Source organism: Lithobates pipiens, unplaced genomic scaffold, assembly GCF_037356315.1.
Source record: "Lithobates pipiens isolate NorthernLeopardFrog02 unplaced genomic scaffold, aLitPip1_a1.2 Scaffold_17, whole genome shotgun sequence".
NCBI classification, from domain to species: Eukaryota; Metazoa; Chordata; class Amphibia; order Anura; family Ranidae; genus Lithobates; species Lithobates pipiens.
This window is the reverse complement of record NW_027507755.1, coordinates 1,987,644-2,000,941: the sequence shown is the minus strand read 5'-3', so window position 1 is coordinate 2,000,941 and position 13,298 is coordinate 1,987,644. Positions and strand designations below refer to the sequence as shown.

The following is a 13,298-nucleotide window of genomic DNA, read 5'->3' as shown; positions in this document are numbered from 1 at the left end:
AAAATCATACAATTTCATAAACACAGTCTTATCCCACAGTTGATCCAGAGGAAGGCAAAAAAAAACCAGCAAAGCATGATCCCATTTGCTTGCTAGCAGATAAATTTAGGAGCAACCCTGCTTAAACATCAGGGTGCTACATCCTCCCCTGCGTACAAAACTGTGTCTCAGAGAAAAAAAAAGAATTTAAAGCGGGATTCCACCCTAAAGTGGAACCTCCGCTGATCGGATCCCTCCCCCCCTCCGGTGTCACAATTGACACCTTTCAGGGGGGAGGGGGGTGGAGATACCTGTCAAAGACAGGTATTTTCACCCACTTCCGGGCATAGACTCCCGTGGGAGTCTACGCCATTTCCTGCCCTGCCGCGCTGTCTGCTGGGACACACACGGGTCCCAGTGACAGCGCGGAGATTTCCTATTGCGCGGCGCGGCTCGCGCATGCGCAGTAGGGAACCGGGAAGTGAAGCTGATTCGCTTCACTTCCTGATTCCCTCACCTAGAATGGTGACTACAGCAGCCGAGAGCCGAGCGATCGATCGGCCTCGGCTGCCGGCATCGCTGGAACCCGGGACAGGTGAGTGTCCATTTATTAAAAGTCAGCAGCTGTAGTATTTATAGCTGCTGGCTTTTAATATTTTTTTTTTTTTGGTGGAATCCCTCTTTAAGCTCTCGAGCCAGAGAGCGAATGTCCTGGCAAAAACTGGGATGGGTGGGGAAACAAGGAAAGAATAACAATAACAGCAGTACATGTGGTATACCACATGGAATAACCATGGATATAAAATACATGAAGGAATGGTAATCCACACAGAGTTGTTAGATATCAAACATTACATTAGACATTATATACAATTTCAAATGCTGCATACCATTCAGATAATTAAAGGAGATATAAACCATAACCTTACATCCTAACTACCTATCTAATATATTCATATACAGTAATGAATAAATGGTTAACATGATTCTCAGAAGAAATCCCTGTCCCTCCTTGTCCAAGGGAGACACTCTGTTGCAGCAACACCTGAAAGAGAAACAACAGCAATGCAAATGCATCCTATCCCTATAAGAACATGCAATATGTACATGAGTGTTTAAGTAGTTATTATTTGTCCTTAGGCAAGGACAGCATAGCAGCGTAAGTATACCCTATAATAAAATTACATTCTATATATAATGAAAGTGGGCCCCATTCTCAGCCATGAATGCCACCATCTTTTTACCAAAATTTCTTTAGTGTTCCATATCAAGCAAATAGTCTCGGTGAATGGATTAGGCCATTATGTACACAAATGGTAATAATTTTCTCTTTTGCCACAGCTCATGCTACCTAACTACACCCTCTCCACATGTCATAAGCCATCACATTTTAACTTGGGGTGAATAACAATTCTCAGCAGTTTCCCTTCTTCTTTAGGGGCAACTCCAGGGACAAGGAGATACAGCTGCATTCAGATAACAAGCAGCCAGGCCATGGTGCAAGGGACCGCACTTTGGAACATGGGTTCCCTTGCAATGATTTCCTCAATCTGTCCACATGACAGTCAGGGACTGAGAAGATTTCCCTCATCAATTGAGAGAACAACAACCTGCTGAATATCACAAGTCACTTTTCAGGGTGAATCACCCCTACAACTCCAAGTACTAGCCAACGTGGCTCATGCAGGCACTTCCTGTATCTGCTAGCATCATTCAGTCCAGCACAATCTCAGAAGTACAGCCCTCAGAAATGTTCTCCTCTAACAACAACTTTGGTGCAAAGGTGAAGTGGCTTACAGCATTGCATCCATGACTCCACAAGGTGCACACATTTGTAATCCAAAGTATTATAAAAAAGCGCAATTCCACATTTCACCAGTAGTATCCGGGATCGGGCAAGGTTAAGGACTTTGCTTTGGCATTCACCATAGTGACAAAGTGCTTAATGTCCTTCTTGTCTAACCTGTGGATAATTACACTGTCCATATTTATTTTATAGCTATAGCCCCTGGTGTGTAGCACTGAGAGGTTTTGGAAACTCCAACTGGAGAGGGATCCAGAGAAAACTGTGCACTGTGCACCCATTAGGTCTCTTTATCCAAAATGCCTTTGTCTCTTTCTTTATAATGATTTGCTGTACTTTGGACAGCCGAGGCAGAGTTCTAGGGTCTCCGTACCCACGCAGGACCCGAGCATCTGGAACACCCAGCAAGCACATCTGGCTTATAATCAGGCTTGGTTACAGGCATTGGCTTGGTAGGGCGAACCTTGGAGACCCACTGAGCCCAGCGGTCCTCCTCAAAGGATTTAGTATTAATATTTATCAGCAGGGCTGTATTAGCAGACAGCTCAATTTCCACAATAGTGGCTGTGGCAATAAGAAATTCACCCTCCTCTACTTCACTCATCTGCTTCTCATCACTTTTTCTCCAACTCCCTGTCCAAGATAGAGTGTCCGAGAACAGTTCAGATAATCCATCGGACGGGATTTCTGAATTGGTTATGGTGGAGCACTCTTTGGCCAGGATATAGTTGTGCTTGGCGCTTGCTTTAACTGGCACAATGGTGGCCCCTTAATGACCATAGGCATCACCTCCCCTACAGGCACACGGTTTCCACCCCTTACAGGCTTACCTAACTCTGGTATTCTTTTACCTGGTGGCTCCGACATTAGAGCAAGCAGCTGGACCTGACCACGGCCTCAAGGGGTGACCGGAGTGCTGGGTCCTAGGGCAGCCGCCGAGGCAGGATGAGCAGCTTCCTGTCCGACTCTGGTGATGACAGGTGGGCTTGTGATATCACTCCCAGCCATGATAGCAACATTCTTGTCCCAATTGGTCTGTAGTATCCACGGAGGTTGGGATGGTGCAACTACCTTGAGCAGGTGTTCCCCACAACGTCCACAGACAATCCAAGGCCTCAGATGCTTGACCAAACTGGAACACTTCCCGCAGATCAGTGCCAAGGCTTCATAGCCTCCAGCCATGTTCAGGACAAGATTACTCTTCGGTATTTACTGTACTCCAGTGTCAGTCAGTACAGGTTTGAGCTTACCCAGACTGTAACCAACACCTGGAGCATACTTTCTCCAATCCACCATCTCACTTCCAAACTGCGCCATCTTTCTCTTCAACCCACAACCAGGCACACGTGACAGCACTTCCTTATCCTTCTCCCTTCTCTGCAGAACGGGAGCTCCTTCCCCTGCCAACAGATTGGTGCAGATACTCTCTGGAAACGTTAGCGCCCGCCTCCTTCATGCTGCGGCGTGCCAAAACTGTAATGGAGTCTGTAAGGGAGTCTGTTTTAACCCTCACAGCGCTGGCGGGAAGTGTAAAAAAACCAGACTGATCCTCTCCCATGAGCAATGAGACTTTTGGTTCTTCCCCACGTTGTTAGAATGCACAATAAGTACAGATATTACTTGCCACCTTCCCACAGAACCAGACGAATTCCTGATGGAGCTGTAGCCAGTTGCTATGGGCGACTGCTGCAAGGATAACACCTTTGCCCCACGTTTGGCGCCAAATGTATCAAGGTCCCAAGCCTCCTTTAGTCTAATGAGAACCTCCAGTGCCAGGAACAGCTGACATCCTTCTGTATAGAGTGGGTTACGAGGCATAGTGGGTGTAATCCAAGGTAGATTCATATGCGCCAAACACTTCCTGAATGCAAAGAGATTTATTTTCTCTTTAACAAAATAGTGGGAGAGAGGGTTTAGCGCCAGAACACCCATAGGTAGTTGCAATGTGAATTAGCAGACTCCGAAACTTCTACAGGTAGACAGCCATGCAGGGAAAGGCATGCAGCAAGACACCACATCTGCAGGTGTAGGAGTACTGTCTACTATGGCAACAGTCTTAGAACAGTTTCTAACACAAAGTCTCTCTTTTTAGACTTGCTGATTCACTCACTGTCACTGAATCCCATGAGCTCGTCTAATCTTCTTACTTTAGTATCTTTCTCTAGCGTCACCCCCGCTTCCATGCTGGGTTCCTGGCTTGGCACTCCAGATACTCTTCAAGTGTCATCCCTCTGGCTGGGTCCCTGGCTTGGCACCTGCTGAAGTTTCCAGATTCTTCACCGTCGCCGATTGGTGAGAATACGGCTCCGGTACTTGCTGCAGCTAATCACTGTGGTCCCTGGTAACAAGGTGGATGGTCCCTTAGTGGCAGCAACTTCCCCTCTACCTCTGAGCACTACAGGTCCTCCGGCCAGCAGAACCATCACTTCTGCTTGGACTTCAAGCCGCAATTTCAACCCTGCGCTGCACTCTTGCTTCTGTATAGGCTCTCAGACAGCCTAGCAGTAGTGCCAGGATAGGCCCAAACCCTGGCCTAGCAGCCTGGGCAGCACAACACATGTCCACCCAGACATCTGTCCAAGTGGCACAGAACCCTGATCACCTGACTCCACTCAAATATATAGGTTCTCCCAGCAGGCCAAGGGATTTAAGAAAACCCCTGCCCATTGACTGAGATACCCCATATACTCCTAATCTTTCCTTGCTTTGCCCTCCTCTTATCTAATGCTACTGGGTACCCGGTCACCCAGTGGCAGAAGACAGAAGTGCAGCAATTCCAGACTTAGGGTGAACTCAATTAATGCATAACAATTGGCCAAGGCAAATACACCTGGCAGATAAATTTAGAAGCAACCCTGCCTAAACATCAGGGTGCTACATCATTGTTTTTTTTTTTCAAATTTTTTTGGTTTATAGCGCAAAAAATAAAAACTGCAGAGGTGATCAAATTCCACCAAAAGAAAGCTCTATTTGTGGGAAAAAAGGACATCAATTTTGTTTGGGTACAATATCGCATGACCGCACAATTGTCAGTTAAAGCGACGCAGTACTGTATCGCAAAAAATGGTCTCGTCGCTCTTCCTCACCGGGTCTGCGGCGAATTTACAAGGTCTCCATCGCCAACATCTAAAACTCCACAATGGGAAAGGAAAAGACACACATCAACATCATCGTCATTGGACAAGTAGATTCTGGCAAGTACACAACAGCTGGGCATCTCATCTACAAATGTGGTGGGATCGACAAGCGTACCATCGAAAAATTCGAGAAGGAAGCTGCTGAGATGGGAAAGGGCTCCTTCAAATATGCTTGGGTGTTGGACAAACTGAAGTCTGAGCGTGAACGTGGTATTACCATCGACATTTCCCTGTGTAAATTTGAGACCAGCAAGTACTATGTCACCATTATTGATGCCCCTGGCCACAGAGACTTCATCAAGAACATGATCACTGGTACTTCTCAGGCTGACTGAGCCGTGCTTATTGTTGCTGCTGGTGTTGGTGAGTTTGAGGCTGGTATCTCAAAGAATGGACAAACTCATGAACATGCTCTTCTGGCCTACACTCTGGGTGTGAAGCAGCTTATCGTTGGTGTTAACAAAATGGATTCCACTGAGCCACCATACAGCCAGAAGAGATATGAGGAAATTGTAAAGGAAGTCAGCACTTACATCAAGAAAATTGGTTACAACCCAGATACCGTTACCTTTGTGCCCATCTCTGGTTGGAACGGTGACAACATGCTGGAACCCAGTAGCAACATGCCATGGTTCAAGGGATGGGCCATTTCCTGCAAAGAGGGAAAAGCCAGTGGAACCACTCTGCTGGAAGCTCTTGATAGCATTCTGCCTCCTAGCCTCCCCACTGACAAGCCTCTTCGTCTGCCTCTGCAGGATGTGTACAAGATTGGTGGTATTGGTACAGTACCAGTTGGTCGTGTGGAAACTGGTCTCCTGAAACCAGGTATGGTGGTTACCTTTGCTCCAGTCAATGTAACAACTGAAGTCAAGTCTGTGGAAATGCACCATGAAGCTTTGACCGAGGCTTGTCCCAGTGACAACGTTGGTTTCAACGTAAAGAACGTTTCCGTGAAGGATATCCGTCGTGGTAATGTTGCTGGTGATAGTAAGAATGACCCACCATTGGAAGCTGGTCAATTCACTGCACAGGTCATTATCCTGAACCACCCAGGACAGATCAGTGCTGGCTATGCACCTGTGCTGGATTGCCATACTGCTCACATTGCCTGCAAGTTTGCAGAGCTGAAGGAGAAGATTGACAGTCGTTCTGATAAGAAACTGGAAGAAAATCCCAGGTCCCTGAAATCTGGTGATGCTGCCATCGTTGATATGGTCCCCGGCAAGCCATGTGTGTGGAGAGCTTCTCTGACTATCCTCCCCTTGGTCTCTTTGCTGTGCGTGACATGAGGCAGACTGTTGCTGTTGGTGTCATCAAGGCTGTCGAAAAGAAGGCAGCAGGTACTGGCAAGGTCACAAAGTCTGCTCAGAAGGCCCAGAAAATGAAATGAATATTTCAAAAATCCAGCACCCCCTCCGTCTTAACTAGCGGTGGAAGATCGGTCTCAGAACTGTTTGTCTCAATTGGCCATTTAAGTTTAATAGTAAAAGACTGGTTAATGATAACAATGCATCGTAAAAGCTTCAGAAGGAAAGGAATATTTTGTGGTCCTTTTGTTTGTGACAGTTTTAAGTTATTAGTGTTTTTAAATCAGTAATTTTTAAGTGGGAACAACTTGACCAAAAAAAACTGTCACCAAATTTTTTTGAGACCATTAAACAAAGTTAATGAGAAAAAAAAAAAATGGTCTCGTCATTAAGGGGGCACCGGGACTTCCGGGGCTGAGGTGGTTAAGCAGTTGTCAGGGCTGAATCAACCCAGACTTTGTTAAACTTCTTCGAACACTAGACCATTAGAATCATAAGTTGGTTTGTATAAGGAAACCAAAGTATTGAGTGATTTCCATATAACGAAAGTGTGGCCAGTAGGGGATTTTCAATGCAGCACTATTGCCTTCCTGGAATGAAACAATAGTAGACCAAGCAAGGTTCTCACAGCTCTAGTATATGCCAAAGCATCAACCAACCCTAATATACAGGGCTCAACCAAGAAAGGAACATGAATAGTAGTCAAATCAAGCTCCTCTCCACAGTAAGACTGTATGGTAGGACATGATCACAGCACGTGCATAAAATCGCCAGAGACCGCTGTACGCCGTCAACAATCAGCAGAGCATTGAGGGTACATTCTTTGCAATCTACTAGCAGTAAAGTAAACACGATGAAGCAATTTAAATTGTATTAATCTGTCCCTGCTGGAGACTAGTTGTGTAAAAAGTCCTAACTAGATGTCCTCCCAGTCCTTCCCATCCTGCTCAAGCATGACAGCTACCTAGGACTCTCACAAGCAGGGGAGGCTCATCCATTAAATGGTCACGGGCACTGCCCCCCCCCGTCCATCCCCGCCTCCCCTCTCCATGCATCTGGCCCCTTTCAGGACACCGGAGCATGGATTCCAATGTGGAGGGGCTGTTTTTTTGAAGCACCGATTAGTGCCATAGGCTAATAGGTTAATAGGCTTCGATATAGGGTGGGCTCGGGTCACAGAGAGTGCTCTCCGAGCCCACCCAGGTGTGTTATAACAGCAAATCAATATTTGCTGTAGTAACACTGATCCTCCTCCCGGCCAATCCGGAAGCTGGTTCGGTCACCCGAATGGCTGAAAGGACAGGTGATCCTATTGGAAGCCTAGGAGGATGAGGGGAGGAGTGCCACTATAGAGGAGAAGACTTGGAGCTGAGCCGCCGCACCACAATGCCTGCCACCCGCCATGATGGGGTAAGTGCTGGGCCAACTGGCAAACAGCAGGGGGTGGGTGCAGCTTGGGGGGGGTGGCTGGTTGTTTGCCACCCCCCCCCCAAAAAAAAAACACCAGCCGCCACTTCTCTCAAGTGTTCTAAACCATGGTGAATAGTGGGTTGCAATGCCTTATAAATAGTTGATAAGGGCTTCACTAAGTCAACATCCCTAAGCAACAATTCCATTGGGAAAGGGTGGACAAGTAAGGTATGCCACAATTGCAAGAACCTAAAAAAAGTGGAAATTCGGAAGATCAAATTGCATATTAAAGGTATCAAAAGTTTTCAATACACCATTCTCCCTGATGTGGGATAGATAGCACACTCTCCTGGAAACATAGAGAAAATTCAGGGATACTCTATTTACCTATAGTACACTGTAGCTTACCTAAACTCTAACGCAAGATAAGATAAATGCAGAGCTGAGTGTTGGTGCTCAGACTGGAAAGTCTACAACAGTTCTACAAATCAAAAAACAGCCGACACACGAATGCTTCTTTCTAATGCAGTTTATTCCAGCATGTGCAGCAGTAATAACATGACAAATGCTAATGCGTTTCAGCCATAGCCTTACTCATAGCATGTTATTACTGCTGCATATGCTGGAATAAACTGTATTAAGAAGAAGTATTCGTGTTCCGGCTGTTTTTTGATTTGTGATACTCTATTTACATATTCCTAACAAAAACTAACACACTTTAAAACAAATCCCACTGACCTCCATAGCTGCAGACAATCTAGAATCATCCTCACAGTTCGTAAGAAATGCAGAGAAGCCCTTTAGGTCTTCATCCTCATGCTGCGTACACACGACTGGACTTTCCTGCAGAATAGGTCCGACGGAATCATTCTGTCGGATAGTCCGATCGTGTGTGGGATAGTCCGATCGTTTTTCTTTAAAAAATTCAGACGGACCTAGAAATAGAACATGTTTCAAATCTGTCTGACGGACTTAATTCCTGTCGTCTGTATGCTGGTCCGACGGACCAAATATGACGCAAGGTCAACTATTGGCTACTGGCTATTGAACTTCCTTTTGTAGTCCCCTCGTACGTCATCACGTTCAAAATGAACGGACTTTCGAAAGGACCTTTTATGAAGATGAATGAACATACAGTTATTCTCACTGTTCTTTATTGCCATCTAGTAAAATAATAGTTATAACCAAACAACATAAAAGATAGGCCTTGTGCACTTGGCAGTATAGGGGGTTATACAGTGTGCAGAGCCTATGTACTAACATTCCCGGGTCCTGCTGCCATTGCATTCAGGCCATCAGTGCTGATCAACCATTGTGTATTCCTTTGTGTGTTAGCTTCCTGTTTCCTGCCGTGTGCTCTGCTTCTGTTTTCCGTTACCGACTTTGGCGTGTCTTGACTATCCCTGTTTGCCTGTGATCCTGACCTTTTGGCGTGTACCTGACTATTCTTGTCTGCTTGTGGCTCCGACCTTGGCTTTGTCCCTCACCATCCCTATCCTCTTGTTGTCTACTGTGGGTGTGAGCTGGGGGACCCCGGGGGTCGTGACCTAGAGCCAGTTGCAGCCAAGTCCATCCTTACCACTAGAGGCGCTGGTGAACACCGGCTGGCTCTTAGACTCCGCGCCCCAGGGAATCTTACGCTCTAACCCCAGTGGGATCTGTCCCCCGTCTGCAGCAGTCACCCGTAGGGTCCACAACCTTGCGGTGCACTCCTGATCCTTACGGTGTGCACCTGTCACCTCGCCTCAAGGTGACCTGACAAAATGTCAGTGTGCATGTGGTTGCTTTACACAACGCTCAGAGCATGACTGTGTACAGTAGTCACCTCTTCTAATGCATCTCAATGGGGGGCTGTACATTGTGGCAGCTGGTCCAGGGAATGCCAGTAGGCAGGCTTGCACTTTGTACAGCTCCTGTATGGCTGTGTACATGAAGCCATAATTTTAAAGATACTTATGAGATAACCAAAGTCATGCTTTACAAAACACATATCTATGCTCTTAAATGTCACTTCCTACATAATAATACCTTTCATTATCTTGTTCATTACCTGATGGTTCACTGCTGCAGATAATTGATATTTATTGTGCAGTGCAGTTAATTAGAGCAATCTGATTATATTTACCTTATTGCCAGCTCCAATTGCTCATAAGTGCATATAATTAGTATCAAGCCTATCACTGCAAATAATTAGTAAAGATGTGTTCTACCTTTAAAAAAAACAAAAAAAAAACATTCAATAAGTTTGTGCATTATTCTCTTTCCATTGGTAACCAAATCTAAAAGGCGTTATTATTGATATACAGCACATGCATGAATGTGGGGTGTAGAAATAAAAAATATGAGAAAAAGCAAAAAAGGGTTGGGACTTTGAATGAAGCATGCTGTAGGAAAGCAAATAAACACTATAATTATGTAGAAATATGTTATTGTTTACTGTAATTTACTGTAATTGCGCTGTCCCCTATCTACATTGTAAAGTACTGTTGTCGCTATATAAATCGTTATTAATAATAATAATAATAATATTGTTACATATGTATTATATACATACATTAAAAGGCACAATGGTTCAAAGTCACTTGCAACATATCCATTTCTTAAATCCATGTTGACATAGTATATGGTACATAATTAATAAAGATGTAATAAAATCAAACATATAAAAATTAGTAGATAAGGATCTGAATTGTAAACATATGATTGTAGCATCTAAAGCTTGACACGTTTCGTGTCTGACTGCCACTCATTAGGAGAAGATGTGAAGGCGGTATCTAAAAAGTATGTAAGTAAACAATGAGTCAGACTGAACAAAGAAAAAGAGGGAATAAAAAAACATTCACCCATATTTACAGGCTAACTATTGATAAGAAATGTGGCAGCGAGTACTGAGGTAATTAAGGGCACCGTCTAGCATGGTATCTGAGGCGGCACAACCCATGGCACAGCAGCAGAAAATCATGAGAGCGGAGATGTGACTGGGAAGGTAGTCCCACCAGACAACCAATGGTGACACATACAGTATCTCACAAAAGTGAGTTCTCCCCTAACATTTTTGTAAATATTTTATTATATCTTTTCATGTGACAACACTGAAGAAATGACACTTTGCTACAATGTAAAGTAGTGAGTGTACAGCTTGTATAACAGTGTAATTGCTGTCCCCTCAAAATAATTCATCACACAGCCATTAGTGTCTAAACTGCTGGCAACAAAGTGAAAACACCCCTAAGTGAAAATTTCCAAATTGGGCCAATTAGCCATTTCCCCTCCCCAGTATCATGTGACTCACTGGTGTTACAAGGTCTCAGGTGTGAATGGGGAGTAGGTGTGTTAAATTTGGTGTTATCGCTCTCACTCTCTCGTACTGGTCACTGGAAGTTTAACATGGCACCTCATGGCAAAGAACGCTCTGAGGATCTAAAAAAAAGATTTTTTCTCTACATAAAAATGGTCTAGGCTATAAGAAGATTGCCAAGACCCTGAAACTGAGCTGCAGCACGGTGGCTAAGACCATACATCGGTTTAACAGGACAGGTTCCACTCGGAACAGGCCTCGCCATGGTCAACCAAAGAAGTTGAGTGCACGTGCTCAGCGTCATATCCAGAGCTTGTCTTTGGGAAATAGACATATGAGTGCTGCCAGCATTGCTGCAAAGGTTGAAGGGGTGGGGAGTCAGCCTGTCAGTGCTCAGACCATACACCGCACACTGCATCAAATTGTTCTGTATAACTATCGTCCCAGAAGGAAGCCTCTTCTAAAGATGATGCACAAGAATGCCCACAAACAGTTTGCTGAAGACAAACAGACTAAGGACATGGATTACTGGAACCATGTCCTGTGGTCTGATGAGACCAAGATAAACTTATTTGGTCCAGATGGTGTCAAATGTGTACGGTGGCAACCAGGTAAGCAGTACAAAGACAAGTGTGTCTTGCCTACAGTCAAGCATGGTGGTGGGAGTGTCATGTTCTGGGGCTGCATGAGTGCTGCCGGCACTGGGGAGCTACAGTTCATTGAGGGAACCATGAATGCCAACATGTACTGTGACATAATAAAGCAGAGCATGATCCCCTCCCTTCGGAGACTGGGCCGCAGTGTAATATTCCAACATGATAACAACCCCAAACATACCTCAAAGACGAACTCTGCCTTGCTAAAGAAGCTGAGGGTAAAGGTAATGGACTGGCCAAGCATGTTCCCAGACCTAAACCCTATTGAGCATCTGTGGGGCATCCTCAAACGGAAGGTAGAGGAGTGCAAGGTCTCTAAAATCCACCAGCTCCGTGATGTCATCATGAAGGAGTGGAAGAGGACTCCAATGGCAACCTATGAAGCTCTGGTGAACTCCATGCCCAAAAGGGTTAAGGCAGTGCTGGAAATTAATGGTGACCACACAAAATATTGACACGTTGGGCCCAATTTGGACATTTTTATTTAGGGGTGTTCTCACTTTTTTTGCCAGCGGTTTAGACATTAATGGCTGTGTGCTGAGTTATTTTGAGGGGCTAGCAAATTTACACTGTTTTACAAGCTGTACACTCACTACTTTACATTGTAGCAAAGTGTCAACTGCCTGAATAATTTCAATATTCAGTATTCAATATTTATATATTTATGACACCTCTTACCTGTCCAGTGGGCTGCCAATAGTGTAAGTAAAGGAGGGGCTGGCCAAAGAAACACACATTATTTATGCATTCAGCTCTCAATGAAGTGGAGAGGGTTACCTGTCCAAAACATCCCCCCCCCCCTAAATATTTTACAATGGGCCATCAGAGAGGGTGAGGAATCTGATAAGTGGACCTTAGATTTTTTTTTCTTAAAATGCTCCTTCAAATAAATGTTATACTTATGTTGTCCAAGAATGTTTGTGTCTAATCTACTTGCAATGTTATGTGCAAACGTCCTAATCAATTATTTTCTTGTTTCACTCCACAGTTTCCTTCAAAGCCACAGGAATGGTAGACTGTGGCTTCCCAATTTGACCAGCGGTGGGACTTTCCCAATTGCTTAGGGGCGATAGATGGAAAACATGTCCACATAGTTCCACCTCCCAACTCGGGGTCATACTATTACAACTGCAAGGGGTTTAATAGTAGTTTGATGTTGGCGGTGGTGTCAGCGACATATAATTTTCTGTATGTGGACGTGGGGAAGAATGGCCAGATGTCGGATGGTGGAGTCATCGCTCAGACCGAGTTCTAAGGATGGCTCCAGAGTGGTGGCTTGGGATTGCCACCTCCAGAAGACAACGTGGCTGGTCTGCCATTCGTATTTGCTGCTGATGAAGCGTTTGGGCTGGGTGAACACCTGCTGCGGCTGTTCCCAATGAGGACCCTCACCCTGGACAAGAGGGTTGTGAAGAGTGGTGGAGAATGCTTTCGGGATAATGGCTAGCCAGTTCCGCCTATTCCTTATGCCAATCAACATGGCGGAATATAAACCATATAATCCTTTCATGCTGCATTCTCCACAACTTTTTAAGGAGAAATTTTATGAACTATGTGGCCTCAGTTGGGCCTGAGTCCGGATTTCAAGACCAAACCCTGACGGCGCTTGAAGCTGGCCGTCCTGGCTTATCCCCCCCCCCCCAAAGCGCCCACGAGGTCCATCAAAAATATATGGAGTACTTTGCGGGTAGGGGGGCCATTGGCATG

The 13,298-nt window shown here is 45.2% G+C and overlaps 1 pseudogene; it reads left to right on the top strand.

Annotated features, from left to right (window-relative positions):
• The first annotated feature begins 4,907 nt into the window (after window positions 1-4,907).
• Window positions 4,908-6,458, top strand: LOC143986552 (elongation factor 1-alpha, somatic form pseudogene; annotated as a pseudogene).
• The last annotated feature ends 6,840 nt before the right edge of the window (window positions 6,459-13,298 follow it).